Here is a 27,341-nt window from a genome sequence, read left to right on the forward strand (position 1 = left end):
TTCAATATTAAAATGCCTTCACCTCCTTTCAGAGAGGCTTGTTTTCTGGAGCAGCGTGAGGGGGAAGATTGGCCCTCGGACATGTTTATGAAGTCCTCTCAACAATGCCGAGTCAGAAATCTGCAACCAAGTGATATCAGAGCCAGAGTCACTTCCTGACTCTGATGTGTATGAAGCCATGAGTCAGAGCCACTTCCTCTTTGGAAAAACTTGACTCACAACATTTAAATGTGTGACTCCATAGTTCTGCATCACAAAGACTCATTCATGCATCATTCACTTCCTGACTCTGATGTGTGTGAATCCATGAGTCAGAAACACTTCCTCGACAGCTAGACTCACTTTTATCTGTGCTTTTCTGTGTATCAAACAAATTTAAATTTATGATGCAGAGTTCCTCTCCAGCAACCAGCTCTTTGGGGATTTTGGAGATTAGGGGACTTTTGTCATGGAGACTCACTCTGACATGTGGGAGTCAAATACGTCTTTTGATGATCGAGTCAAATCAGCCAAGCTCAGGCATGTGAGAGTCCAGGTTCAGCATCTGTTCACAAGGCTTCATTTAGACTGGTGGGATTCATTGATTCCCCAAGTGCTTAGTCAAAAGACTCGTTCTCATGCATGAATTCATGAGTCAGACCAACTTCTAACTAACTAACAACTCGGATACTAATTCTCTGACTCCCGATGAGTCACACAGAATGACTAGCGTGAGCGTCAGCGCATGTTTATAATGAGTACATGCCACCACACAGCTCCAAAACTGATTTATGACTCATGGGTTAATGAATGCGACTTTTCTCATGTAGGCAGGAGGCGGAAAAACAAGTCCCTCACGAATCGCTTGTGAGTCAAGTCACTCGGCACCGCTGCAGCGAAGCTGCCGAGTGCAATCAGTAGTAAAAGCCTTATTTTCGATGTAAGGACGCTCCCTCGGGGGGTTGTGTGATGTATGACCACTTTGAATCATTGTGGACTCACGAGTGACCTCACCTCACCTTTCCTCTGCCGCTGCATTCCTCCTGTCGCCTGCAGCACGGCAACATCGGGGTTAAAACTGCTCCTAAAACACGTCCAGGCCTCTAGGAATTCTGGCCCTTTCTGTCATTCACGCTGCTTTTCTCTGCTGGGATTAAACGCTGCTCAGCAAAGAGCAATTTTATGGTGCAGAAGATCGGGTGTAACCACAGCGGCGACAACACCAGTGCTAGCAAACCTGATTACTTCAGGTGACTTTCCAATCTGTCATGGGTGAAGATTTCAAATCTGTTTTTGTGACACACGAGCTGTGTGGTGAGCAGAGGTGAGCGTGAGTCTCAGGTGCTGTGGTGGTGATCAGATGCTCAGTGTTTGGGAGGCAGCCGGGAGGAGCCGAGTCTCTTCAGTGAGCTAGCACTCGCCCGGACGACACCCTGAGTCTGATGCACAGCGATGTATATTGTGGCAACTAGGGGGCGCCCTCCTGAAGAGAACGTTGATGCTCCCGAAATAGGAAGTGAAGTTGCTCAGACTGTTGACCAGGTTTAACTTTCAACTACACAGAGATTCCAGAGACAAAAGGAAACAAAGCACAATTGGGATTTTAACAAAAATATTGATGAAGAAAAATTAAACTTGTATAAATAAATCCCAAATTATAATACTGGTTAAGAAACATGCAACAAGTAAATAAATAAACTCTACTACAACAAAGATGAAAAGACATGGTTAGTTCAGAAAAAAAGTCAAAAAACGTAAGAAAAGAAATGGAAAAAAGATCAGTAGAAGAAAAAAAATGATAGAAGGTTGAAAAATTATGAGTCTTGACCAGTCTTTGTAGCACTAAGGCAATATTCTAAATTTAATTTCTAAACTGCACTGGGAACGGATGTTCCAGTATCACTCGCCCTTAAAGTGAATTTAATATGACAACTGTATGGAGATTATTGACAGTGACCACTGGACAATAATAATAATAATAATAACAATAACAACAACAACAATAATAAAAACAATATTAACAATAATTATTATTATTATTGATAAAGAAAACAATAATAATCGAGTAAATACAAATTAAAATCATGGAATAAAAACAGTTTTAGATTATTATATATTATTTTTTATTATTTCACATTACAAAAATCGCACAATGAAATATTGAATTTCATTCAAATTTTAGGTTATCTAAATAAGTTTCCCATCACATGAGGAAGTCTGATTGAAAACTCACTGGTGATGCGGACATTAATTCTGGATGAAGAGTAAGCATCAGAGACAGGAAGTCCGGTGAAATAAAACAGGAAGTGATGGTGGTTATCCTAATTTAACTTCAGCTGAGCAGTTGAATCACAATGTAAAACATGTACAACAAAGGCTTTAGACTGCAGACATCAAACAAAGGCGCGGCCCCGTTGTCCTGTTGCAACTCTTGCGTGTGAATCCCGCTCTGGCTCTTTAGAGAGATTGTGCTGAAGACGGATTTAGCAGCAGAATGATGAAAATGTTTCAGAGGTTCGGAGCTGTGACGTCTGTGGGAGGAGGTTTGTCACCTCTGAAAAATTCCAGTTGAGAAAGTGTCTCTGTGACCAACAGGGCTGTTGGCTTTATTATCGCTGTGGTGTGTCCAAAATATGGCTTGAGGGCCGTTTATGGATCAGATCATTCTCATGTTCATGAAAGTTAAAACGTAAAAGTGGTTAATTGCCCATTGATGCTCAACCGTTCATACAGATCTGAATCCAGACAGACCCTTTCGTCCGTGCTCTGCCTTCATTTCCTCCGTATTTCCACCCAGCTTATGGATATGGGCCAAACAGAGCAGTACCACTGGAAACCATGGGGACAGTGTCGAGTTGCTGTCACTACCCGATACGTAGCTCTAATAAGACAACAAGAGGACGTAACAATGGCGGAAATTCTTTGTCCTTCAGTCGTATTGGTGAACAGCATAACCAACGAAAAGAACACATGGAAGCATGTGATCAGTGATTGGAAGCATGGTTTGAAAAGAATGTTTACACACACACACATATATATATAAATCTGAGTTCGAACAAAAAATTCGAGGTTTTTTGCGCAGACTGATCAGCTGACCCACGACGCGCTTTGTTATTGTGTATGACGAAGCCTCTGACTACTGACTGTTTTTTCTTCACATTGAGGTGTAAAACCTTTCCTGTCTCCGCACTGGACCGTGGTAGAGTGTCACAGGGGAGGTGTTCACTCTCCACACCTCCGACAGGGATGAGGCGAGTCTGGGACAGAGTGTTACTTGGTTTATGACTTTGTCACAGCCAAACTGCACAGAAGCGCACATTCAGAGCTGGACACGCACCGGGCACCTCTTCACTTCTGGAGAGACCTCACTCACTCAGCAACCCCTCCCACATGCAGCGGCCACACACATAGACGAACAGCGCACCTGCAGCAGACACTCTACATTCACTCCTACAAAAGACTATTTTAAGGCCTGGAACGCACTATTTCTTTTTCCATTCATTGTAATGGGATAAATCGATTCAGATTTCAAACAAATCGCTTCTCGAACGGCCGTCTGGAACACAAAGAAGGAAAAAGAGCTCCCTTATATACATATTTAACAAGTTACAATTTAAAATAACCTAATTTAAATAATAATTAATAAATGACAACAGTGTCATTATAGTGGCTGACAAAAGAGGCCCCGTGGCTGCACTTTGTCCACATGTGTTCTGGACACTGTTCTGCAGCAGAGCAGGCTTGCTACTGAAAAAGAGAACCAGAAAAAAGAAGCCCCATGAAGCTCCGCCTCCCAACAAACAAACAGGGTGCCAGTATATCAAGTGATTGACTTAAGGCCAGAATTTAAAGCAGACTTCACAAACATTTGGGCTTCACCTTCTGCCTTCTCTGGGGGTCCTCAGTCTCAGCCAGTCAGGGGCCCCATCCTGGGGACACCTGGAGCCTGTCACAGGTTTGGACAGATGTAAGTCATCCCTCATGACTGTTGTCTCTGGCTGTGAAGACACAGTCAAACAGCAAAATAAACGATTTGTTTGTCTGGGAGGAGGAGCTAAGTGTCTTGTTTTGCTGAACGAGCATCTCTGGACCATCAGTGTCAGAGCCTGTTGATCATAAACCAAGCATGGATCCATACAGCCCCCACAGGATCAATAAAACATGTGCCTTCCCTCTCCTCTGGTCACGCGGGGTCACCAGGCTCTTTGCTAGTCCTCTACCTCGCCGTTAGCTTTGGACGTCGCACTCGCGAGATGACCCATCATCGCAGGGACAAAAACTGTTTACCTCCTGACTTGATGAATTCTCACAGAGGCCGAACAGACAGCATTTATCTCCCATCGGGGACGGCGATGAAGGAGCAATAAATTACCGGCACCTGCATGAATTAGTTAGCGCTGTAATCTATACCGAGGACATTAACATACTGAACCCCGGAGTGGGTCTCCTCCCAGGGCCATCTCTCCAGGCAGCATAAGTCAGCTTCTTTTATTCATGAAGGGGTCCGGCAGCTTCATCACCGGCCGCGCTCTTAAACCGGCGGCTGTGTAAAAGAGTCCAGTTAGACTGGCAAACATGTCTGGAGAGAGCGGGAATGAACTTGTTCTGTTCTGAAGAGCTTCACACGGGACTTCGAAACAGCTGAGAAACCTTGTTTACCAGACTGGAGTGGAGATAAGTGCACTTACTGGCTGCACGGTTGAAATGACTGCCATTAAGCACAAAGAGATTTTTCATAATCCGCCGTCCTTGATAAAGAAAGTGACAGTTCCTGCTGAAGTCTCTGTCGCTTGAAAACATCATGCTACAGGCTCCAAATTTAAAGGCTTTTTACAAAGGAGTATCTTTGTGGGGCACACGGAGTACGAACCTGTGCGTTCAATTCCCAGCGAGGAAGCCATTGTTGGCGAGTGAGGCGTGAACCGCTGACGTGACAGGAAGTGGCTCCAACTCTTGTGACTCAAGAATGGGTTGTGACTCACTGAGTCGCACATGAATGAGCAACTCTTTATGAGAGTAGCAACAGCTGCGATGAAATGATGGTATTTTAGCTGGCAGAAGAAGCATATCTACACTTTCATGTACGATAACAGCTGTCTAAACGTTCAGTTATCTTTGTATGACAATCCCGGAGGAAGCTCCATGTGAATGAATTATTCTTTGGTTTAAAACAAAAAAAAAGAACGACCAGAATAATATAATAGAAAGTAAGATAAATTCATTTTTCATTCTCAATATTTCATATATTTTCTTTTCTATCCTATGCATCTTCATCAACACAGCATAAAGTCATTTTATTTTGAAATCTATTGTGCTTTGGTTATTTACATGGAGGTGAGCATGTTGACTTCGGTTCAGTCTTGGGACTCATCAGTTCTTGACACTAGCGTTGTGGACGAGTTGTGGTTCAGTGGGATGGCCAGGTGTAACCACTTCGGCTCCTTCCTCGGAGAAAGCAGAACTACAGTTCGGAGGAGTTAATATTTATCTGTCGTGAAAACGAGTCATTTATTCAGGAAATAAGCTTCTGCCTCTTCACTCTGAGGCTCCTGCCCCGCGGCGTTCAGAGCCGTGATGAGCACTGAATGTGGAGCGCTGCTCTGTATTCTCCGTGACGGCTCGCTCGCTAGCTCGCGGTGGATTACTGCTCACCTTGAGAATTACTCTTCCTGGAAGTGGGGGAGGAAGTAGGTGAGACTGTGGCACGTGCAGCGGAAATGATTAAGGTTCAAGCCCGACTGTGAGTGCAGTGTGAAATAGAAATGAGTTAAAGGTCCACCGTGTCAGAATTTCTCCCACCTAGTGTTGAGAACGTATATCGCGATCAACTCTCTTGAAAGCATAACAACGACGTTGGCCTTCACGCTTCTCGAAGCCAAGAAGTCGTCCACATAATTCCACTCATGTCACAACAGGGCTTGAAAGGTTGAAACGTGTGGGCTCGTAGGTAGGAATGAGATGTCCCACCACCACTTCGGGAAAGCAGTGCAATTCATAAGTGGAGGAAGAGCCAAGGACTCGGGCCTTGGAAGTAACAAATATGGCCGGTCACCTTGCATCACCTCGACGCCGTCTCTCACATTTTGCACAACAGAGATCTGAATTAATGCATGTGTGTTGCTGTTTCATAAGGCAGCGTTTATGTGACGGCTCAGAAAAACAAATTATTGCATTTGTCCGGCTAAGTTGCGACTTTTAAAATGCATGTGAAGAGCTTAGTCTGACTATGAGAGAAATTGGAATTTCTCTTTGTCGGACGTCATGACATAATGGGGTTAATAGCGGGACTAAGCTAGCATGTAGCCGACTATGACTGGACTGGGTGACGTGCAGGTACAGTGCGTGAGCTTCTGCTACGAAACTCCTAGACTGACCACGGTCTCATGATGTCTAATAACCTTCTATACTATGGAGAAGTCGTGTGTGTGTGTGTGTGTGTGTAACCAGATCCGATGTGATAACAAACCTGATAAAAGCCGTGTTTTGTAACTCGCAGACGATGATCTGCAGATGTGTAGATTTGTCTTCAACTTCATTCACAAAGGCCTTAAAAATGAAATTTAAAAGGTTTTATGTATACTGTGAAACTTTCATATAATATAATATAATACAATTTTCTAGTTTATAGTTTATAATAATAGTCTATAAATTCCTGTAGAAAATCTCCCATTCCCTCTGTTCTCTATACTATTTTTTCAGATTATATTCTGACCAACAATTAACCCTCTACTCCACATTTTGCATGAGGAATCAGAGCGAATTAGAATCAAGCTAAACTGTGACTCCAAAAGCCGAAAACAAGCCTCGTCGTTCCTGCAGCCTCAGTAATGTTTGAAGCCATTAGTGACATTGTCTGAGCTAATGTTCTCCGTGGACATCAGGATCCGTCCTGAGGCGCCGTCGTGTTACGGCCAGATTTATCGGCGTTCTAACCTCGGCTCGTGCTCCAGCAGCTCCACGCAGATGGTCAAATTTGGCGTTTCAGCCACGCGGCGGGATCATCAGTGACACCGTGATTGATGAGCAACATTGAGGCTCAGTCGCTGTGTCATTTAACATCATCGTATTAGAGGGAGGGGCGCCGGTTCGACTCCCACCAATCAGACGACGGGGCTTAATCTGAAGCAGCAGCTGTAAAAAGTCCAAATGCACTTGCTAAGAAATCCCATATTGAAACCTTCCATGAATCTGACAAGTACGGCCATCTTGTGAAAATGTTCTGGGAGAAGAAATGTCTGAAACAACTGAATCGCACACATTATTTTGGACCAGCAGTGCGATAAACAGCAGCACGGACACACATGTATCTCAAGGAGCTACAAGAAGGAATCGACGTCCGCATTAACACCGAGTCACACGCATGTATGCTTGTCAGTTTGCCGCAAGTCTCTCACAGATCTTAGAGCAGTGATTCTTAACCATAGGGCCAGGGCCCATGGTTGGGCCACTAGCGCCCCCTAGATGACCACTTAAAGTTTTTTTTTGTTTTACACCATTGGGCCGTGAGGGCCGCGAGACACTGTTTTAATACACGAGCCACATATGGTGGCACTAGTGTGTCACTGCATTGACTTGACAGCTGCAAATCTGTGAGAGTTACCAACTATGGAGAAGTTCTTGAAAAGAAACAATGATAAAGAAAGTGATGTGGTCGTCCCCAACAGTAAAAACCTGTCCAATAAAGTGAGGGAACACGTTGAACTGGTTAATTTCATAGATGCTTTGTCTCAGCTTTGAAACACGTCAGCTATTTTCTTGAATCTTGTTGGGGCATTCTGGCTCTGACAGTCCTGAAGTGAAACCACAGGCAGAATCAAGACACTGACTCGCACACCATGGCATTAATAACCATCAAGTGAAGAGTCATTCAGAAGTTTACAGATCACGTTTTCAATCAAAGGTCTTCATGAAGTCCTCAAACAATCTGTTGCTCCAGAATCCATCATGGAAGAGTCTGTTGCTCCTGGTGGCCAGACGAAACTCTGGCTGAGTGTGTTTACACTCCGAGGGTGTTTCGCGATGTGCTCAAGACTCGAGTAACTAATGGTGCCGAAGCTAATGGGATTATCGATCGCTTCACAAATGACTTGTTTTGGGATTCCTGATCCATCCATCACGACTGATGCGTCGCCACATCACATCTGTCACAACACTCAACCTGAATGTACGGCTTTGTTCTGTAATTATGACCTGCGCTTTCCTCTCGTTCGTATCTCTGACGTGGCGCTTTCACTTGTGAGTAGCTATGAAGACTCTGAACCTGTTGTGTCGTTTTAATACTCACCAAGGTTCACTTTCACGTTTCATTGCAGCTTTCCTGCTCTGATAAACCTGTCGCTAAATATCCTGAACTGAACACTGAACAACTCTGAATCTGTATCAGCCTTAAACTAGTTCTGAGTCCTGATAGTGAGTCCTATTACTGTTATTATTATTACACTTTTAAATATAGCTTCATTATTTTACTTCTATTAATCTTTATTTCTGGTGGAAAAATAGTTGGAAATGAACATTGTTTTGCTTTGTGTCCAGATTTTTCTGGACAGTTTTACTTATTTGAAGAAAATGTAAATAATAATAATAATGTTTAAGTTCTACACACAATAAATGTATCAATAGAAATGATGTCAGTATTTTTCTCTCCTTCACGCTCCACATATGAATTCAAATAAACAACGACGTCAAAAGGCGGCGAGGTGATGGAATGCTAGGTAGCTGCTTGATGGACTGGCTCCTCAAGATTAATGTCTTCATTATCTCCTGATTAAGTTGTACATGAAGTTTTCTCATTAGACTTTGATGAATCGCCAGTCAATCACCAGCGACTCCGAGCGTGATTCTCAAGATTAATTTGACGGCTAAATATTGTTCTAGGCTCGGCCCGTCCGTCTCAGAGCCGCTGGACCGTGGCCTTGAAGGCACACCAAGATGATGCTGACCGCTGATGTTGGGAGGGTATCAGCCAGCTGGAGACCAAGTTTGGAGAGTGTCGGACCATGAATGAAGCGAGGATGAAAGGATGAGGCGAACGTGGTGGAAGAAGGAGGAGGAGGTCGACGTCCTGATGACTGAAGAAGGTGATGCTTTATACTGCCACTGAGGGGAACAGGAAGAGTTGTACGTGTGTGAGCGAAGTGTGGGCGACCGTGGAGGTGACCGCTGTCGACTTCCATCAGCGTTCGATGTCGAGCCGCAAGCCGGACTCGCTGACTGAACCATTAGCACCTCCATTCATCACCACGGAGCCGGACACCTGGACAGGAAGCGGCTGACCGTCAGAATAAAAGCCTTTCTGTTATGGTGTTTTGCCTTGGAAGGGATAGCTGGGTCTCACTTGTGAGAGGAAGCCCTGGAGTTGCATTAATCCCCATGACTTATCCCTCACTTCCATCCAAAGTTTCAACTCCAGTCGATCACTGGATTTCCTCCAAGCGAGGCACAGATCCCCCCAAAAGTGGCGTGGACCAGCACTTCTCCCTATTCTTTCTGGTTGTTGAGGTTTTGTCGGTCCTGGACTGAGAAAGTTATTTGAGGAGGAACAGGCTAAACCATGAAGAACATTTCTGAGACTTCTTTTGTGGTGTGGATGGGAAATTACAGGACCAAACATCACAGCTATCATGGAAAAAAAAAGGACAACAAAAGCTGGGGTTGCTCTTCCACCACTCCGGGCCACGGTCGATTTCACCGCGACGATGCTAAATAAATCTGTTTGAGCTTGTAAAAGTTTGATTCCTGTTTGCTTTACCGCGCATGCAGGTTGTTTGTTTTGGGCTGAAGGGAGCGGAGCAGAAGTGGACAATTTATCTTTAATGCTCCCCCTCTGCTCCCCAATACACACACACTCACCGGCACTCTTCAAATCCCTCATCTTTTTTTCATGCCGCCCCAAGTTGTGCGTACTAACAGAGGTTTGAACGAGTTTCCACGTCATCATTTATTGAGTTGTGTGGGAGCGCTAATATGGAGATGCTGTTGAAATTGTCCTCAAACTTTTCCACACTGAAAACTGAAGAGTAAACTTATATTTTCAGTCATGTCAACATGGTGCTAGTTCTGCAGGCTCACGGCTTGAATGTCCCAGGGTTGGCCAGTGGGAAGGACCTCTCCAGGGTGGCCCCTACCTTTCACTTAACGTACCTGGGATGGGTATAGGTCCATCTATCCATCCCACTTGCATGAGTTGGGCTCATGGGTCACGAGCAATTTTTAAATTGCGGTGAATGTTGTGATCATTTATGGTTCTGGATCAACTTGACAGGAATGTTTTATTTGCAAAAAGCAATGAGTATTTCAAGCGCAAAGAACAAACACACAATAAATGAATAAATAAATGTCCATCATAAATAAAACATGATGATGATGAGTGTCAGCCTGGTGAGACATGGATCTCATGGTCAGGTCATTTTTGTTTACCTCCGCCTCGTGTAAAGGGTGATGGCACGCTGCACTAGTGAGTTCCGCTTTTTAGTTCCGTATATTCTACATTTCAATCATGGGAATTTTGACATTGTTTAAGTCCGAATCGTGACACTTGGTGGCAATATTTGTGGAGCGTTGTGTGTTGCACATGACTTCATCTCAGCATGGAGGGAGGGAATATGATCCTGCATAGACGGATGGGCGCAAGGAGACTATAGCAATTGGTGGAACTGGCAGGAAAGTCACAGCGAAATTGCAGCGCCTCGCAGAACTGGTGGGGATTGGTTGGAATTTCCTTATAGCACAACATCACCATCTCCTCGAGGGACTGTAAAGCCCAGACATCACTGTTCCTGAAAGTGTCCTCAAGAGATCTATCTGATTCCAATAGTCTCACCAGCATGTCCTGGGTCTGCCCGTGGCCTCCCCCCCCCAGTTGAACACCTCACTGGTCTTGGAGACATCCTTGTCTTGGAGCAGCAGTTGTTCTGCACCTGGGTGACCGAGAGAGTCCAAGCACCTCCTTGTTCTTTCAGTCACTATGAATGAAGAGCTTTGGCTTTTGGCTCAGCTCTTTTGTCACTGAAGGTGCTGCACCTATGCCTCTGCCCTTCATGTGCCAGGGGAGGATGGGACGACCCCAAAATCCTCTTCCACCTGAGGAAGAATTTTGCCGCTCTCAGTGTGAAGTGATGGGGTTATGTAGTGTGAATATGGACGAGATAATGTAGCAGAGAGCTCTCCCACCGAGTCAAATGACTTCCAAGTTGCAGTGGAAGTTTTCACTTGATGTTTCATTGATGTGGTTTCTGTCGAGTCTGAAGTGGTTCTGAAAAGACATTTATGTATTGCCGACTCTGTGGATTAGACCTTCTCTTTTGTAATTTGGCTCAGCAGGACGACACAGTCTGATTTGCTCTCTCTCCGGTGCCGCTGCCTTTTGCTCGGTGCTTTTGTGAGGCCATCATCCCCTGTGCTCTGCTCTCGCTCTGCGCCCGATTGTTGACTGGTTCGCAGGAGCAATTTTTTAAACAAGGGTGGACTCGCTGAGAGCGCTCGTCTGAAATGGCCTGTGAAATGAAAAAAGCTTCGGCCCCTGATGCTGTTTATATGTTTGAGCTGTGGAATAAAGCGGAGGGCAGTTCAAGTACAGTTCAGTCGAGCGACAAGCGCAAGTTGTTGTTTGGGAAATGATATGGTGAGAATGATTGAAATGAGCTCATGAGCTCGACTTGCCACCGCTCCTCTCAGAGGTCATTCTTAACACCCAGAACCTCCCCGCTACAAACAGGCTCAGAACTACACTTGGTGAGTGGTGAGACGATAAACTGGGACAACTCATGCTGGACCCTGTGCTGATATTCATTTCGTAATTTTCAATCCCGAGATGCTTATTCTATATTCATTTCAGTTGTCTTATGTTCCATGGCACAAATATTGACTAAAATCTGGATGAATAAGCATGTTATTATTATTGTTTTAGAATCAATCAGAAACAGCTGTATGTTTTTGTAGAGTGGGAGGAAAACAGAGTGCATACAAGCTCCACTCAAAAAGCACCTGGTCTCCCCTCAAAAGATGCTTGAAAGATTCAAATGAATGACAACTGTTCTCACTTGACTCGGGATCACAGACAGAGGGTCAAGTGACTCGCAGAATCAATGATCTATGAGTCATGCCTCTGCGAATCAGGCAGATGACTCCATTCTAGTCAGCAATGCGCCAGATGCTGTCAGCGGGCTTGTTTAGAATGTTTGAAAGTGCTTAAAAACTTGGGTGGCACCTTCACTGGCATGTTGTCAAAACACCTGCAGTGATAAACAGAAGTGTGGACCTTGACTGACGAGTCGTGGTCGTGCGCTCATGGCTGCTGTCACAGATTCTTCCTCCGGGTCTTCAGGTGGGGAGAGACAAGCCATAATACCTGCAGACCTGAACCTATGATGGACGGCTTGTTGTTGTTGCTGCTGAGCAGCGCGTGGGTGGAGGGACAGTAGAGGAGCCAGATTTCAGCCGAGTGTGAGTGAACAACTCTGGATTCATGAAGTGAAAAGTTAGATCCTAAGACGCAAGAGTTTGGCGTCTGAAACTTCAGTGGACTCTCTCACCAACAGAAAACTTGTTGTTAGTCTGTGCATGTTCACGCGTGTGTCCATTAAGCATCTGTGTCTACGCGTGTTAGCGCGTGCGCTAGCGCGGCGGCAGCATCTGGCGGACATGCTTGCGTTAATGTGGTTTTGGTTTGTGTCCCCGCTTGTTGTTTTAGTGTTTATCGCCCTGAAACGCTGAACCCAAGATGTCATTGTGGAGGCGCGACAGCCAATAAAGAGTGAGGAACACAGAGCAGGGAGGCAGGACGGGTTGTTGTTTCAATGCTCCGCTACCTCACTTAATGTCAGCGCTGCAGCGGCTGATTTGAATATCCAGATGTTTCATATTACAGCCTTCCCTCAGCCGGAATAAGATCCTCATGATGAATGATCATTCCCTCGCAGGAATAATTCACCATCGGCTTCTCCGACAGCTGAGACTTAAACACATTACAGTCTGGGAGATAATTAGAAAGTAAGAATCAACTGGTGATGACGGACTCGGCTCAGTATTTTCACCTTTTTGTGAACAGTACTGCAGCAGTTTCAAGTATAACTGGGATGTAGGTTGTGCTTACGGAGACCGGGCCCTCAATGTGGAAGCAGAATCAGACTCGGCTCTATTGCCAAGGTCAGTGAGGATCCCACCAACTAGGAAAGAGCTTTTCAACAACATGCAATAACGAACAAAACATAATAATAATAATAAGAAGAAGGAGAAATAAATGCACAGCCCTGGGTGCTCACATGAACATTACGTGGACTCACAACGACAAAGAAACTGACACGTTTGGAGAAGAGAAGTCGAAACACTAGTCCTAGTACTAACTAAGGAAGCGACTATAGGAAGCGACTATAAAGCAGAGTTTGTTCAAGTGAAGTTCGACAGAATGGGCTCCAAGAAAAGGCGCCCCCTATGGTCAGAGTTTGACCCCTCGTCTGTTGAACCGGACTCCGCCTTTTAAGGTAGGCCGTTAAGGTGGACTGTGTAAGAGGTACAACATGCTCCATTGTCCACTCGATCCCCACCCCTCCTCACCAGACACCCGGTACTCTGGGAAAATTCCCGGAGAGAACCCTGGTACTCAAGGCTTTCAAGAGTGCTGGTACCATGGATGGAACAGAGACACTCCCGGCGAGGTATGAAGATCGTTGATGGGGTGGAGAAGTCACCAGAGGCTGTGAGCGATGAATGAAAAGCCAAGACTGATGAAGCAGGAAGAAGGAAAAAGAACCACAACGATAAAGCCAGAATTAGCGGACTATTACAGGCATGCCTTTCCTGAGAAACAAGTCTGGATTTTCTGATGACCTTGTTAGCTGGAACATGGTGGAGTGGCGAGGAGCGGTGGAGAGATTCACCTACAGCCCTCATCACCATCATTTGTGGACTCCTAAAAGAGCTGGGTATCCATCTCAGCACTAGAGTCTAGAGCTACTTCTGAAGGAGTCGCCTACTACTCTGGAACGCAGGGCTGGATTTGGGTTCGGAAGGGTGGAGAGACGAAGCTCCACAGAAGATAATGGAGAGAAGAGCAACACCTTCCACACTCTCTACGTTGAGCTCTGTTAGCTGGACCTTGAGTCCGAGACTCACCTCACAGGTCAGGACCTCTGACTCCCGTTTCTTTCTACGACCTCCTTCAGCTGCAACAAGCTCCAACTTCATTGTCTCTCAGAACATGAGGCTTCATGGACAATGCTTTTTACCATCGTCTCTGGTTGCAAACTTCATGTGTCGTGATGTGTTTTGACAGCTGAGGTTCCTCGCCAGAGCATCAATCTAGTAGCTTCAGGTAATTTGGACTGGATGATTTGGTCTGTGAATTTTGTTATCCTCCGTCTACCGAAGTTCTGAAAAAGCAGTTTAACTTATCCCCAAAATCTTTCTTCTCTGGCGGTTGAGTTATCTATAGCCCTCCTAAAAAAGACTCCTTATTTTTCCCGGTTTTGCATTTCATTAGACGACATAAATAGTCATTAAATGCACTCAGCTGTAACCGGAGGCTCCCAACATTTTTCCATTAATTCTTCCTTCCCTCTCCTGCATAAGCGCTTCTGCCCTTGACTGGCTGCAGAATGAAAATAACCATCTATTGGTATGTATGAGAGCAAAAGGTGAGCTACTGAGCGACACCCCGGCCATTATACTGGAGCGCCGCGGGAGCAAATGTCAAGTACTATTGTCACTCTGATACTCACGCACTCCCTCCTCTGCACTCTCTCACACCTGTTTATTACCCTCCTCTAATGTCTCTCTTTCCCTCAGAAAGTAATTAATTCCTCACATGAAAACACACCTGAATATGCAGCGGCTCTCCGCCTAGCAATTAACCCGCCGCTGCTGCCGCTTGTGCCGATGCAACATGTTTAATTATCTACTAATAGTGTCACCGTAGAGTTAAGAAACGAGTCGCAGTGGAATTCATTACCACAATCATCTTTTCTTACGAACAAGTGACCTACATGCACTTTGGCGCGTCTCAGCACTTCACGCTATCGAGGATAGCAAATGCTAGTCGAGTGAGACTCAACAATCCGTCTGCTTTAAACTAAAGGAGTCGCAAACATGTTCTGTAGCATGTGGCTGCTATGAAGTTTTATATATGTAGCGATGCACATGACTACCAGAGGGCCCCCATGGCAGAGTCAAGTTGAGAAATGATCCACAGTTGCGGCCTGTATTTCTAACTTCCCATTCACACCGAAGACTTGTAGCGGTCCAATAGAGTGAGTCGCCTGAGTAAGGCAATAGTTCGATAAAGTCGCCAAGGCCGATTGGACCATCGTAGAAGACGCGCGTGGCATCAACAGGTAGCAACGTGTCGTTTCAGATCAGCTAGCTTAACCATAGAGGCCCAGATTTAGCACATCGAAGCCATGGTTCAACACCGTCACTTTCATAGAGCCGTCACCATCCATTATCAACGCACTTGTTTTGGCAGGCTTCGGGATTGGAACTCGCAAATTCGCAAAGATATTCAGGTGACACTGTTTTCTTTGTGTTGCAAGAATGATAGATGTTGACTGGCATGTGCCTGAGCCCTGACTCATTTATCATGCTAATGGTTATGTGATGCTAACACACGTCTTCTATTCTTGAGAGGTCTAATGATCAAAACCACCTGAGTAAGATCTGCGTCGTTGCGAGTAACTACACAGCTGATGTTGGGTTTGTTTTGTTCTGCGAGGACCACTGCTGCATGACTTCTGGATTGTTTATAATATTATTAGCGGGAGCAGGAGTTTGTTTACTTCGCCTACATAGCTGAAGCTGCATCACCCAGTCCAATCACAGTCGAGCATCTCGGCTACATGCTACTGTAATCGAGTTATCAACCGCATTATCCAGGTTGTGTAGTCGACTAAGAAAACCTTGACTTTCTATCCCATAGTCACAGTCAGTAATGCAGCTGTGAGGGGGGGCTAGCTGGTTTCTTCTTACTCTGGATCAAAGCCCGGATAAATGCAGAGGGTTGTGTCAGGAGCGGCATCCGACGTGAAAACTTGCCGGACTAAAAGATGCAGATCAGACAAATGTATCTCATGAAGGATCGGTTAACAACAACCGCCATCAGTGCTGTCAACCAGCAGGGTGCTGATGGAAATTGGACAACTGAAGGTCAAAGACGTGGAGAAGGAGGACATGAGGCTTGCAGGTTTGAGAGAAGAAGAAGCAGAGAACTGGGTGAGATGGAGGAAGATGATCCACTGAAGGGAGAAGCTGAAAGAGAAAGAAGAGTCGCAGTCTCCTCAGTGAGATGTGCTGAGCGCTAGATGGCGCTAGAAATTGCTGGACGACATCATCACCCAGCTTGTATAATGGCTTTGCAAACGCATGCTGCCCGGAGGTGGAGCAGTGCCGTAACCGCCGGCATCTGTGTCTGTGATTGCTAAGGGCTCACGACAGGCGCCGCGACCTGCAGTAGATGGTTGCAATATGCTTTTGTGCGAAAAGTGGGCCCACAAAAAAGTTGTAAAATTTTTGTTTTGCTTTTCAAAATAAAGAAACAAAGTTGCCACAAGGGTTTAGTTGACATCTGCACAGTCGGACTTAGCCGTTTATGTGCATTTTAAGTCTGCTATTCGCCAGGGTTGCCATGTAACAGTGTTCATTGTTGCGCTACACAATGGGAGCAGTGGATGTGACAGGTTTGAGGTGCCAGGGTTCAGGGCTTCAGTGTGTTTCAAGTGACGACATGTGCAGCTGGAGTTACTGGCATCACAAAGTGACGAAGCAGAGGGCACCATCTTTGACAACCTCTTCCCGCTTCATTTTGTTTGAACTGGTCTCGGCCCCCAATGGAGCCGTGGATGGAGCATATTAGCTCAGGAGATTAGAAGATTTGCTCCATCAAACAAATCTGAGCGTCTCTGTGACTGACTGAACTGTCCCGCTGTACTAGTCTCACACACGTCATCGGTCTGGCAGAGTCATACAGAGTCGCACTGAAGGTCTCCAAACACTCTGCGCCTGCTGAGCTAGGATTGGAATGTAGCTTTTAGCTAGGAAGACAAAAGTAGCTTATTTTGTTTTGAAAATAATTATCACATTACCGACTCACTTGGGTGAGTCATTAACCCGAGTCACACATCATCTGGACATGAACACGAATGAAGCATAAAGTCAACAATTTTCCAAAGACAATATCAGTTTTCTTCTTTTGACAGCAGGAATCTGAAAGAAGATTGTTGTTGGTGAAACGTGGACGTGCACAGGGAAGATGGATCGCTGTCGGCAGAGTGGCGGGAAGCCTCATGACAGCAGATGGCATTGGAGGTCGAACACAGGTAGAGGAATCTCCCACGTATGTGGAGGAGAATTAATGCAGGAAGAACAAGCTCTTCTTCCCAGATACGACGTGTCCCACCGTTGTGTTTCCATTATTCAAACGCGGCTGTTGCAGGGATGAAAGGTGAAGGTTTATGAAGACAGATAGACTTTTAAAGGAGACCTCCTCATCCATCCAGACGCTGGGCTGCCTCCTGGAACTTGAGGTTGTGGCTTCACTTTTAGTGGCCTGTTTATGTTGTGAACGTTACACATAGATCTCGATGGAGCCTTCTGTCTGTGCTCTGCCTTCATTTCCTTCGTATTTCCGCACATTTCAAAAGCTTACGGATATGGTCCAAACGCAGTAGTACCACCTGAAACCGTGGGGGGCAGTGTTGCTGTTACTACCCGATACATAGCTCTAAGGAGATTCAAAGAAGACATAACAATGGTGGAAACTCTCCGTCCTCCAGTGGCGATATATTTACTGGCCTCACCAACCACCGCCTCCGACAACGCTGCCTCTGTTTTCCTCCTTTGTGCAGGAGCTACATCTACAGTAGCTGTTTCTTTGGGCACCATATTGTTGCATCAAAAATCATTCTGTGAAATAAATACATGAAACACAATGTTAAACAAGACAGATAAAAAAATGTTCAAACTTAGACGGTGGAAACAAATGACTGTGATGAAAGTTATTTACCGGAAAGAAACATGAGCATAAAAGGTACTTTGAAGGTCATAAAAAAGGGAGGATGGAATGTCAAAGTTTTGGGCTCTTTGAACTTTGGTGGTTAGGGTCAGTCACAAAAGTAGCTGCAAGCTTGACCTATAAATGTCATGGTAAAGAGTCAAGACACACACACATATCTGTAGGTAAAAATGAATAAATCAATAAATAAACAGTCAAAGTTAAAAGAGGATAGAATACAGTCCATAAATAAACTAACGCAATAACAATGAATACAAAAGACAGAAAAGCTCTGCCACCTGGAACTGAATATTAAGCACACAAATTAAAAGAATTAAAAAAAAAGAGCAATCGCTCTTTCATTTCTTAAAATGATCATGTTTTGACCCTCTAAAAGATGAATGATTTGAACCTGACTGGAAGCAAGAAAGTGAAACCATGGAAGTCAGACTAGACTGACTCCTGGAGTCGTGTTTCCAGGTCCATGAGCAGGAACAAGTGACCTGAGCTTGATGGCTTCAGGATTCACTCACTTCAGCTCATTCTTTACGTAACGTCAGCGAGAGCGTTCGTCTTTAGCTCTGCATCGCTATAGCAAACATGCTCATTACCGCGTCTGGCTGCCTCCAGTACGAAGCAAGTCAAAATGTAGTGAAGCCCCCGGCTAGGAAGACGCAGCGCCGTGGTCGTCGATGCTGAAAGTAGCTGAGCCTCAGGTTTTGTCCTCCTTTTTGGAATGTAGTCCACAGCGACTTTATCGCTACACCGGAACCCACCACAGCCGACGGTCCGTCTCTCCTCAACCCTTCTCTACAGTCTGGGACCCAGGTCTTGAACTGAGAGTTGAGCTGAACTCACTATCGGGACGTTGCTCCTCCAGAGTGGAGTCCAAGTGACTCCAACTGAGCTGTGAAAGCCAGGGTGGCATGGTGAGGTCACGGTGAGAGGAACGTGCCTAAACATTGTCCTCCACCACTGTTCCGTCAAGACCAACAACAGGAAGTTGAAATGCAACCAGCTCTTCATGCCTTCAGGGAACAACTAGGTGACCTCCGACTTTGACCTGGACTCCACCACTGCCTCCTCTATAATCGAGCAGCAGAGTTACTCTGCGCCTCTGACAGAGTGAGCTGAGGCGCTGATGGAGATTTTGATCGGAGGTGGACGGACGGATGCCGGCAGCAGGCTTGACGGATGGATTCCTCGCCTCCAGGGGAAATTGGATGAAGAGAAAATTCACCTCACGCTGAGACCCCGCTGACCCCTCTGTGTGTTTGTGAGTCTGTCTCACGCTTTGGTCAGCAGAAGGTTCTCCAGGTGACCCCTTCAAGCTTGTGTGGGTTTCCTCCGTAGCTCCTGTTTCCTGCCTCGGTCCAAAAACTCCTGTCCTGGGTGTCAACCCTGAGCTGCTGCTCCCTTCTCCCGCACCAGAGGAGAAGCACGAGGTTTGGTGGAACATGAATCCTGACTCACTGGTTCCTGGAGGGTCTGTGACGACGCCTTATTTAGAACGTGTTACATAATTAGTCGATTAACAAAGAGCTGAGTCGTCCTGGTTGTTCCACCTGACTCATCCACAGAGACTGCGGCGGGTGGGAATGTGACCTTAGATGTCATCCTCCTAAGTGGGAACACACATATTCTGCATCTGCCGGCAGCTTTCATGAGGCAACGAGAGCAGCACTAAAAGCTCCTGTCGGAATTATGATCCATCACTGCAATCAGAAAGAGCTTAAGCAGACGCTTCTACTGGCTGAAAACAAGAGGAATCCAACAAGTCACCTGAAATGATGCTTTTCAGGCGGAGAGAGGACGCTGTTTCAGACTAGAACCAGGGTTGAGAGGTGACTGCTGGGTCATAGAGTATTTTTCTAAATAAGAAAAGATAAAGAAATAAAAACAATCTATTTTTTCATGAGAAGAAAAGATCAAGAAATTTAAAAATCATTTTTTTTAATAAAGAAAAGACAAAGTAATAAAAAATAAAGTTGTATATTTCTGAAAAGAAAATATAAAGAAATAAAAATAAAACATTTTTTTCCTAAAAAACAAAAGATAAGAAATAAAAATAAAAATTGTTTTTCTCAAAAAGAAGATAAATAAATTATAAAATTGTATTTTTCTAAAAGACAAAGGAAAAGATAAAGAAATAAAAAAAATCAAAATTTTCATGAGAAGAAAAGATCAAGAAATTAGAAAATATTTTTTTCTAAAAAGAAGAAAGAAATATATATATTTAAATTTTTCTAAAAAAAAGAAAAGATAAAGAAATAAAAAATAAAATCGTATGTTTCTAAAAAATGAAATAAAAAAATGTTTGTCTGATAGATAATAAATAAATAATAAAATAGTATTTTTCTACAAAAAAAGAACAGAAATAAAGACATACAAAATAAAATCACAATTTTCTAAAAAAGGAAAGAAAAAAGAATAAAGAAATTATCAAAATAAAAAAAATATATTTTTCTAAAACAAAAAAGAAATGAGAATTTTTTTGGAGAAAGACAAATAGATTTTATTTTCGCTTTTTACTTTTTGAAGATTACTTTATTAAATAAAATGTATGAGTTCCAAACTAAATTATGGAGAATAGAAATAATAATAGAAAATATTAATAATAAATAAATTGTAGTTATACAAAGTTAAATATAGCTAGATATGTAATAAATAAAATTGAGATCGTGTCACTTGACATCCACCCTGCAGCTTAGATAAACACAAGTAACACAGCAGCAGACAAAGAAGTCATTTGAAGAATGAGGAATAATTCAAGAAAGAGACAATACAGAAGGTCATGAAGGACAAAAGCTTGCATATATAAAGCACCAGACAGAGTCAAGACTAAAACATCTTGCAGCGCTTCGTAGCACCACCTTCTTAACAAGCCATCCTCAGGATGGGAACAGGCAGCCAACTGGCCTCCACATCGTGAGCCCTAATGTGTCTGGAAGTGACGTGAGAGTCTCTTCGGACAACTGTGTTTAAACATGCCATGACTCTCCTCCTGGCTCCGCCATCATGGAATCAATTATTAAGGACATGGAGAGACTTGACTTTCAAACTGGTCGTCGCCTCAGCTGCCCACTTCACATCTCCTCTTCGCAGGGACCCCAGTGTGTGTGTGTGTGTGTGTGTGCGCGTGTGTGTGTGTGTGCGTGCGTGTGTGTGTGTGTGTGTGTGTGTGTGTGTGTGTGTGTGTGTGTGTGTGTGTGTGTGTGTGCGCGTGTGTGCGTGTGTGCGTGTGTGCGTGCGTGCGTGCGTGCGTGCGTGCGTGTGTGTGTGTGCGCCTCACCTATAATCACATTCTCCACCAGGTATCTGGACTGACAGATTGGCCTCCCAGCAGCCGCTCCAGCCTCACGAAACATTATGTTAAACACAGAAAACGCACACTCTCACACGGTGTTCCCGGCCTCAATTAATAAGACACATGAAATCATCGTCCCGCAGGCCTGAGCGCACGCCGCGCCTTGGCACTCATGTGCGACCACATCACCAGGGAATGGAAATAAACATATTTCTGGAAATTAAGGCAGCGCCCCCCCCCCTCCACCCCCAGGGCTGTGGACGAGGTGTATGGAGCCCCTCCGCCCCCCGGTAGTTTGTCTTTACTACAGCACACGATGGCATGTGAGCATGACAGGGACTACTGACCTTTAGCATTAGCGTGCTTGGAAACATCACCTACGCTGGTTTACATAAGAGCTTCAATGTGACATCGCACAGAGTTCATTTCTCTGCTCTCTCCTGCTTAAATGTTCAGCTGGAAGTCTGGCTCCAGGTATATGTGGGGGGCCACGTTGGCAGGGTGAAGCTGTGTTAACATCAGCTAGCTAGCTTTTTTATCTATCTATCTATCTATCTGTCTGTCTGTCTGTCTGTCTGTCTGTCTGTCTGTCCCTGTATCATCCATCCATCCATCTGTTCCTCCGTCCGTCTGTCCGACCGTCCGTCCGTCCGTCCGTCCGACCATCTTCAGTTCAGAACCTAAACACAATATAGAACTGTGGAGCCCTCTGCTGGTCAGTAGTGTCACCATGTTGATAAAACTTCATAACAATTGCAATCGACTCTGCAGTTTCCTCTGCATCAAGACGGAACAGATTCGGGAAAACTGCTATATAAAGGTCCTGGTGCCCTCAGAAAAACTGGAAAATCAACTGGAAAATCACAAACCCTCCTGCGTGTTCTGGGTCTGGTCAAGAGCCCCTCCCCTGTGAGCTCCTCAGGAGGGAAGCATCTTGCACCTTGCACCTTGTCTAGCTTCTGGCTCTAGTCTGAGTCTCTCCTAGATGACTGAGCTTCTCTCTCTCTCTCTCAGAGAGTCCAGACAGAGATACTGTTCTTCTCAGGGTCACTCCTAAGCTGGTGACCACAGGTGAGAGGAGGAACCCAGCGGTCAGTGCAGAGCTTTGTCTTCTGGCTCAGCTCTCACGACCCTAACCCCTGCCATTTGTGTCCCCAGGACACCCCCTGTCACCTGAGGGTGACCTCTCTATTCTAGCATGGACAGACTCTCCTTATTTTGTGTTCCCGCTTGTTCCTCCTGTTTTTTTTCCGCCTGCAGCTGCATGTTTGTGTTGTTCTGCCACGGCGTCCCCAGGGTCGCCGCGTCTCCTCCTTCGCCCTCAATATTCCACTGTAATTTAATTCAGGAAGGTCTCCAACACATTGTGCAGATAAGCAAAGAGAGGAGGTGCGCTAACGCCGCTGTCTGGGCTGGAACACGGCGAGACTGTTAACAAAACAAAGCAATTTCCCGGCACAAAGGCGGAGAGAGAGCAATCTATCATCGGCCCATGAGAGTCAGGCGGCGCGGGCTGGAAAAACGGCCAGAAAGCCTTCGTTTGTTGCCGAAGCGTCGATCTGCGGTAAAAAGGAAGGCAGGCTCGACTGTGCCCGGCTCTGTGAGGACCATTTGGCAGGCTTCCTGCTGGACTGGCTCTTCATCGCCCAGTCCTCCAGCTGCACCTCAGGTTTCCAAATCGATGGTTCGGAATATTTAAAACGCCATGAGGTAATATGTCGTCCTGCCACGCCGAGGGAAATTACCAGTGTATATTAGGGGACTGTTGATCAATACGAATGAGTCAGCAGTTTTTTGGCCTCCACGGCCGCCCTGCCGTCTCCCAAGGACCTTTTCTATCTCGGCTCCTCTCTTCACTTCAAGACCACACCAAATCAGAACTTCTGTTTAGGTCGAGATCTTCAAGTTCCACGAATGTTGGGATGTTTGGAATCATATTCCCGCTCCACACCCTTTCTGTCCCAGCTACACAGGGCGATGGCGCTTCAATTTGACCCAAGTGTTTGAAGGGGTTCCAACTAAGATTTGGGGGTGAGGGGGTGGGGGTCGCCTCCTGATGCGATCATGTGACTTCACGTCCGCCTGAAACCAAATGGATCTTCTCTGTTTTTTCTCAAAGGAAAGCTGGTTTTACACTGACGCAAATCCTAATTTCTCTCCATCTGTCACCTGCTCCCTCGCCTTCCTCACCTCCCCTCCTCCCCCCCTCCCTTCTTTTATCCACCTTAAGCACAATAAATGGCTTTTTGTCGGCGCCGCACAGAAACACTCCCAATCGGGCCGTCGGTGGAAGACTTAGATCTTGATGGAGGGAGGGGGAGAGAGTCGGGGGCGGAGGGGAGGTGGGGGAGCACAGGGACATCAGCCAAGTGTGACAGTAGAGTCGTATTTCTTTCTCCGGCGTCCGCGGTGGAGACTGAGCTGAATACTGAGCACGACCACTGCAGAGTCGGAGGACAGATCCGATCGGTGGCGCTGGAGGAGACTACAGATCGCAGCAGGGAAATGTGGTGACGGTTGTACGTGTAAATAAAAGCATTCAGCTCTCTGTAAATACGTTTTGGAGATCGATGGAGTAGCAAACGTCTCTTGCTCGACAGCTCCGTCGTACCGACTCACTTCCTGTACAACACTAGCTGCTTCCTTTTGGGCAGTAAACCCTCACCATTCATCATTTTCTTGCTGTTACTGATGAGTCAACAAGGTTTCATGAAACTGTGCCCTCATTTCTGGGCCCTCTAGATGGCACTGTCTGCCACAGGGACGCGCACAGCTAGAGCCTCAACCCTTGTTGCCTGAATGAGAAAAGTGCCCCTTCAGAAGCCTATTTTTTCAGAATCAGAATCAGAATCAAAATTAGAATAGATTTTATTGCCATGGTGAGTGGGGGTCCCATCAACTAGGAAAGTGCTTCGAAATAAAGTGCTGTTAATAAAATAAAATAAAATGAAATAAAATAAAATAACCCACAAACAACAAAGGCTGCATTTCTTCAGGACCAAAAAAAGTTACTCTCTCAAAGCAATAGAGCTGAGTAAACAATAAAGGTGGCTTCATTTATTTATTTTTATTTCTTGTACATTTTAATTCGATTTCGTCATTTAATTTATTTCGTGAAATTTGGTGCCATGAAATTGTGTCACACCCCTTGTTGCTATGCATTGAAGAGAAGAAAAAGAAGGGCTTGAATGAAGTTGCACGGCTATTAGGTAATACATTTAAAAAATATATATATATAAAATCGAATTCAAAATAAATGTTTTTTAAATATATATATATTTAAAAAATAAAATAAAATAAAAATACATTTAAAATAGAAAACAAGAGACAAACAATAAAGATTAACAAGTCATGAGGCAAAAAGAACATAGAATTTAAAAATATACATCAAATGATGATGAGTGATGGGAGTCCTAAGGCCTGGTTCTGTTTCTCCTCCCTCCCTGGAGGGCCTCCTCCAAAGAAAGCTGGCAGCGTTGACATTAAAATGTCACCCGCCCAGTAAAACTCTCTAAAACGACTTGGATTTTGCAGCGCCACCTTTTTACTTTAATTACAGCAGGAGGAAAGAGGTCGTGGGATGATGGAGCTTCGCTCCCCACACGTGTCCTCTTGTGATCTGGTTCTCTCCAGGTGGGTCTGTAGATGTTACTGTCAGTGTTGGGGGAGCTGCCGGCGTCTTTCCAGAGCACTCTCATGTAAAACCCTGAGCTCAGATGCTCTCACAAACACAGCACCTCGTGGGCATCGCACCTATGCTGCAGCCTGCAGGAAGTTCTTCAGAGTGTTGGGACGGTGAGTGGCAGCAGCTCCGTCATGAACTGGGACTGAACCGTGAGAGCTGGTCTGCGCATCTCCACGGTGACTAAAGTGGGTTCCAGTTTGGTTCAGAGTCCTGGTGAAGGTGAGCCATGTGCTTTGGATGGTTAGGTTTAGAGGCTGGGGAAAGGGTTACGGCAATGAGAGGTCCTCACAATGTACCCACAGGGATAGAAATGTGTGTTATGATGTGTGTGTGTGAGTGAGAATGTGGTTTATATAGTAGTGTCATTCCTCTCCATTTGTACACAAGATGCATGTGTGTATTAGTATTTGTGGATTTGTGCGTTCTTATATGTATAAAAGTGTGATATCTCTCTGAGTCTGTATGTGTGTGTGAATCTGTTGTTAGTGTGTTTCACGCAGATGTGTGTTCAGGTGTGAGCACGTGTGTGTAGCTGCGCTTGAACACAACCAAACATGTCACATGCCTTGGCAATTTTCGGGGCTGGATCCATTAATATTCACAGGTTTCCTTGCCGACAGAAAGAGGCGAGTAAATAAAAAATACGCGAGAACAAGATAATGGACAAAGCTTGTAGCCGTGGAGGGGAGATACGTCGCGTTTGACAAACGGGTCAGAACCAGCCGAGAAGTGTCGAGCCTACGGAGGACGGAGAACGACTGCCGCCGCTGGGCTCAGATTCAGAGACCGCTGGGGAAATAACACTAAATCATGGAGGGAGGGAGGAAGGGGGGGTGGAGGAGAGGGCGGGTGAAAGAGGGAAGGAGAGAAGATAGGATGGAGGAGAGAGGGAAGGAGAGTAGGAGGAAAGGGAGAATGGATGTCAGAGTGAGGGGGAGATGGAGGAAGGAAGGGAAGGAGGAAACAGAGGACTGAGGAAAGAGTAGAGAGTAGGAAAAGTAGTAGGAGAAAAGGTGGGGTCGAGGGGGTCGAGGAGGGAATGATGGGAAGGACCAATGAAAGAGGGAAGGAGAGAAGGAGGAAGGAAGAGAAGGAGGAAGGAGAGGACTGAGGAAAGATGGAGAAAAGGTGGGGTTGAGGGGGGAATGGATGAAAGAGAGAGAAAGGAGAGGATGGATGAAAGAGGAAGGGAGAGAAGGATGGAGGAGAGGAAGGAGGAAAAATGGAAGGAGAGAGGAAGGAGAGGACTGAGGAAAGAGAGAAGGAGGAAGGAGAGGACTGAGGAAAGATGGAGAAAAGGGGGGTCAAGGGGGTCAAGGAGGGAATGGATAAAAGAGAGAGAAAGGAGGGGATAATGGAGGAGAGGATGTAGAAAAGAGGGAAGGAGAAAAGATTTGATGGACGAGAGAGGGAAAGGGAGAATGGATGTCAGAGTGAGGGGGAGAAGAGGACCCATGAAAGAGGGAAGGAAGAGAAGGAGGAAGGAGAGGACTGAGGAAAGATGGAGAGAGAGGGGGATCAAGGGGGAGAATGGATGAAAGAGAGAGAAAGGAGAGGATGGATAAAAGAAGAAGGGAAAGAAGCATGTTGGAGAGGACGTAGGACAGAGATGGAGGGAGAAGAGGACAGATGAAAGAGGGATAAAACTAGGGGTGGATGGAGGAAGAGAAGGAGGGTGGAGAGGGTGGATGAAAGAGAACGCAGAGGATGGAGAGGGAGGTAAGGGAGGACATGGAAAGAGAGGAGGGAAGAGAGGATGGATGAGAAGGGAGGGAGGGCCAGGTGAGAAATTGTGACAATAGAGCTACTGTAAGAATGAATCTATTGAGAAGAGCGTGCAGAAAGAGCTGAGCCAAAAGACAGTCTCCTCTCACCTGTGGCCAGGTGTGAGCATCACCCACAGTGGAGCCTGTGCTGATGATGACACGTTAGACTCTGGCGCTCTTCCTCCCAACGTGAGCTCCAGTCTGACTCACCTCTTCCTGCCCTGCGTGACGCGGCCACTGGTCATGTGCGGCGGTGAGTTTGCTGCCTGGCTCTGGATCTGACCGACGTGACACACGTGGAACACGCATGTGTGGGTTTGTCCCGTGACCTGCTGACCCCTGAGGATCCATCCAGTGGACGCCCCACTCTCTACTGAACCTGCCAACTGCCCCTGAGTGAGTCTCCTGCCTCCCACACGGCAGAAGCTCCGGCTGGTGAACTGCAGCGATGCTGAGCAGCTGGAGCCTCCCGCTGTGAAGACGTCTTATTTGCTGCTGAATTATTCACAGGAATTAGGCGTCGCTGCATCAAAGGCGGGAGGAAAACCTCCATGTATAATGAATGGAGTCTGTGTTGAACTAAACTTCCTAATTGTGTTACAGCGACGGCTCACACGCAAGGTTGTT

At 45.7% G+C, this 27,341-nt stretch overlaps 1 long non-coding RNA gene across 2 annotated transcripts in view; it reads left to right on the top strand.

The window, feature by feature from the left end:
- Window positions 1-20,010, top strand: part of LOC128766958 (uncharacterized) — a 61,194-nt gene extending 41,184 nt beyond the window's left edge. For both annotated transcript variants that reach the window (XR_008416045.1, XR_008416046.1), the window contains exon 4: window positions 17,163-20,010. This is a non-coding gene — a long non-coding RNA (uncharacterized LOC128766958). The remainder of the gene's footprint in view (window positions 1-17,162) is intronic.
- Window positions 20,011-27,341: the final 7,331 nt, after the last annotated feature.

Source organism: Synchiropus splendidus, chromosome 11, assembly GCF_027744825.2.
Source record: "Synchiropus splendidus isolate RoL2022-P1 chromosome 11, RoL_Sspl_1.0, whole genome shotgun sequence".
Taxonomy (NCBI): domain Eukaryota; kingdom Metazoa; phylum Chordata; class Actinopteri; order Syngnathiformes; family Callionymidae; genus Synchiropus; species Synchiropus splendidus.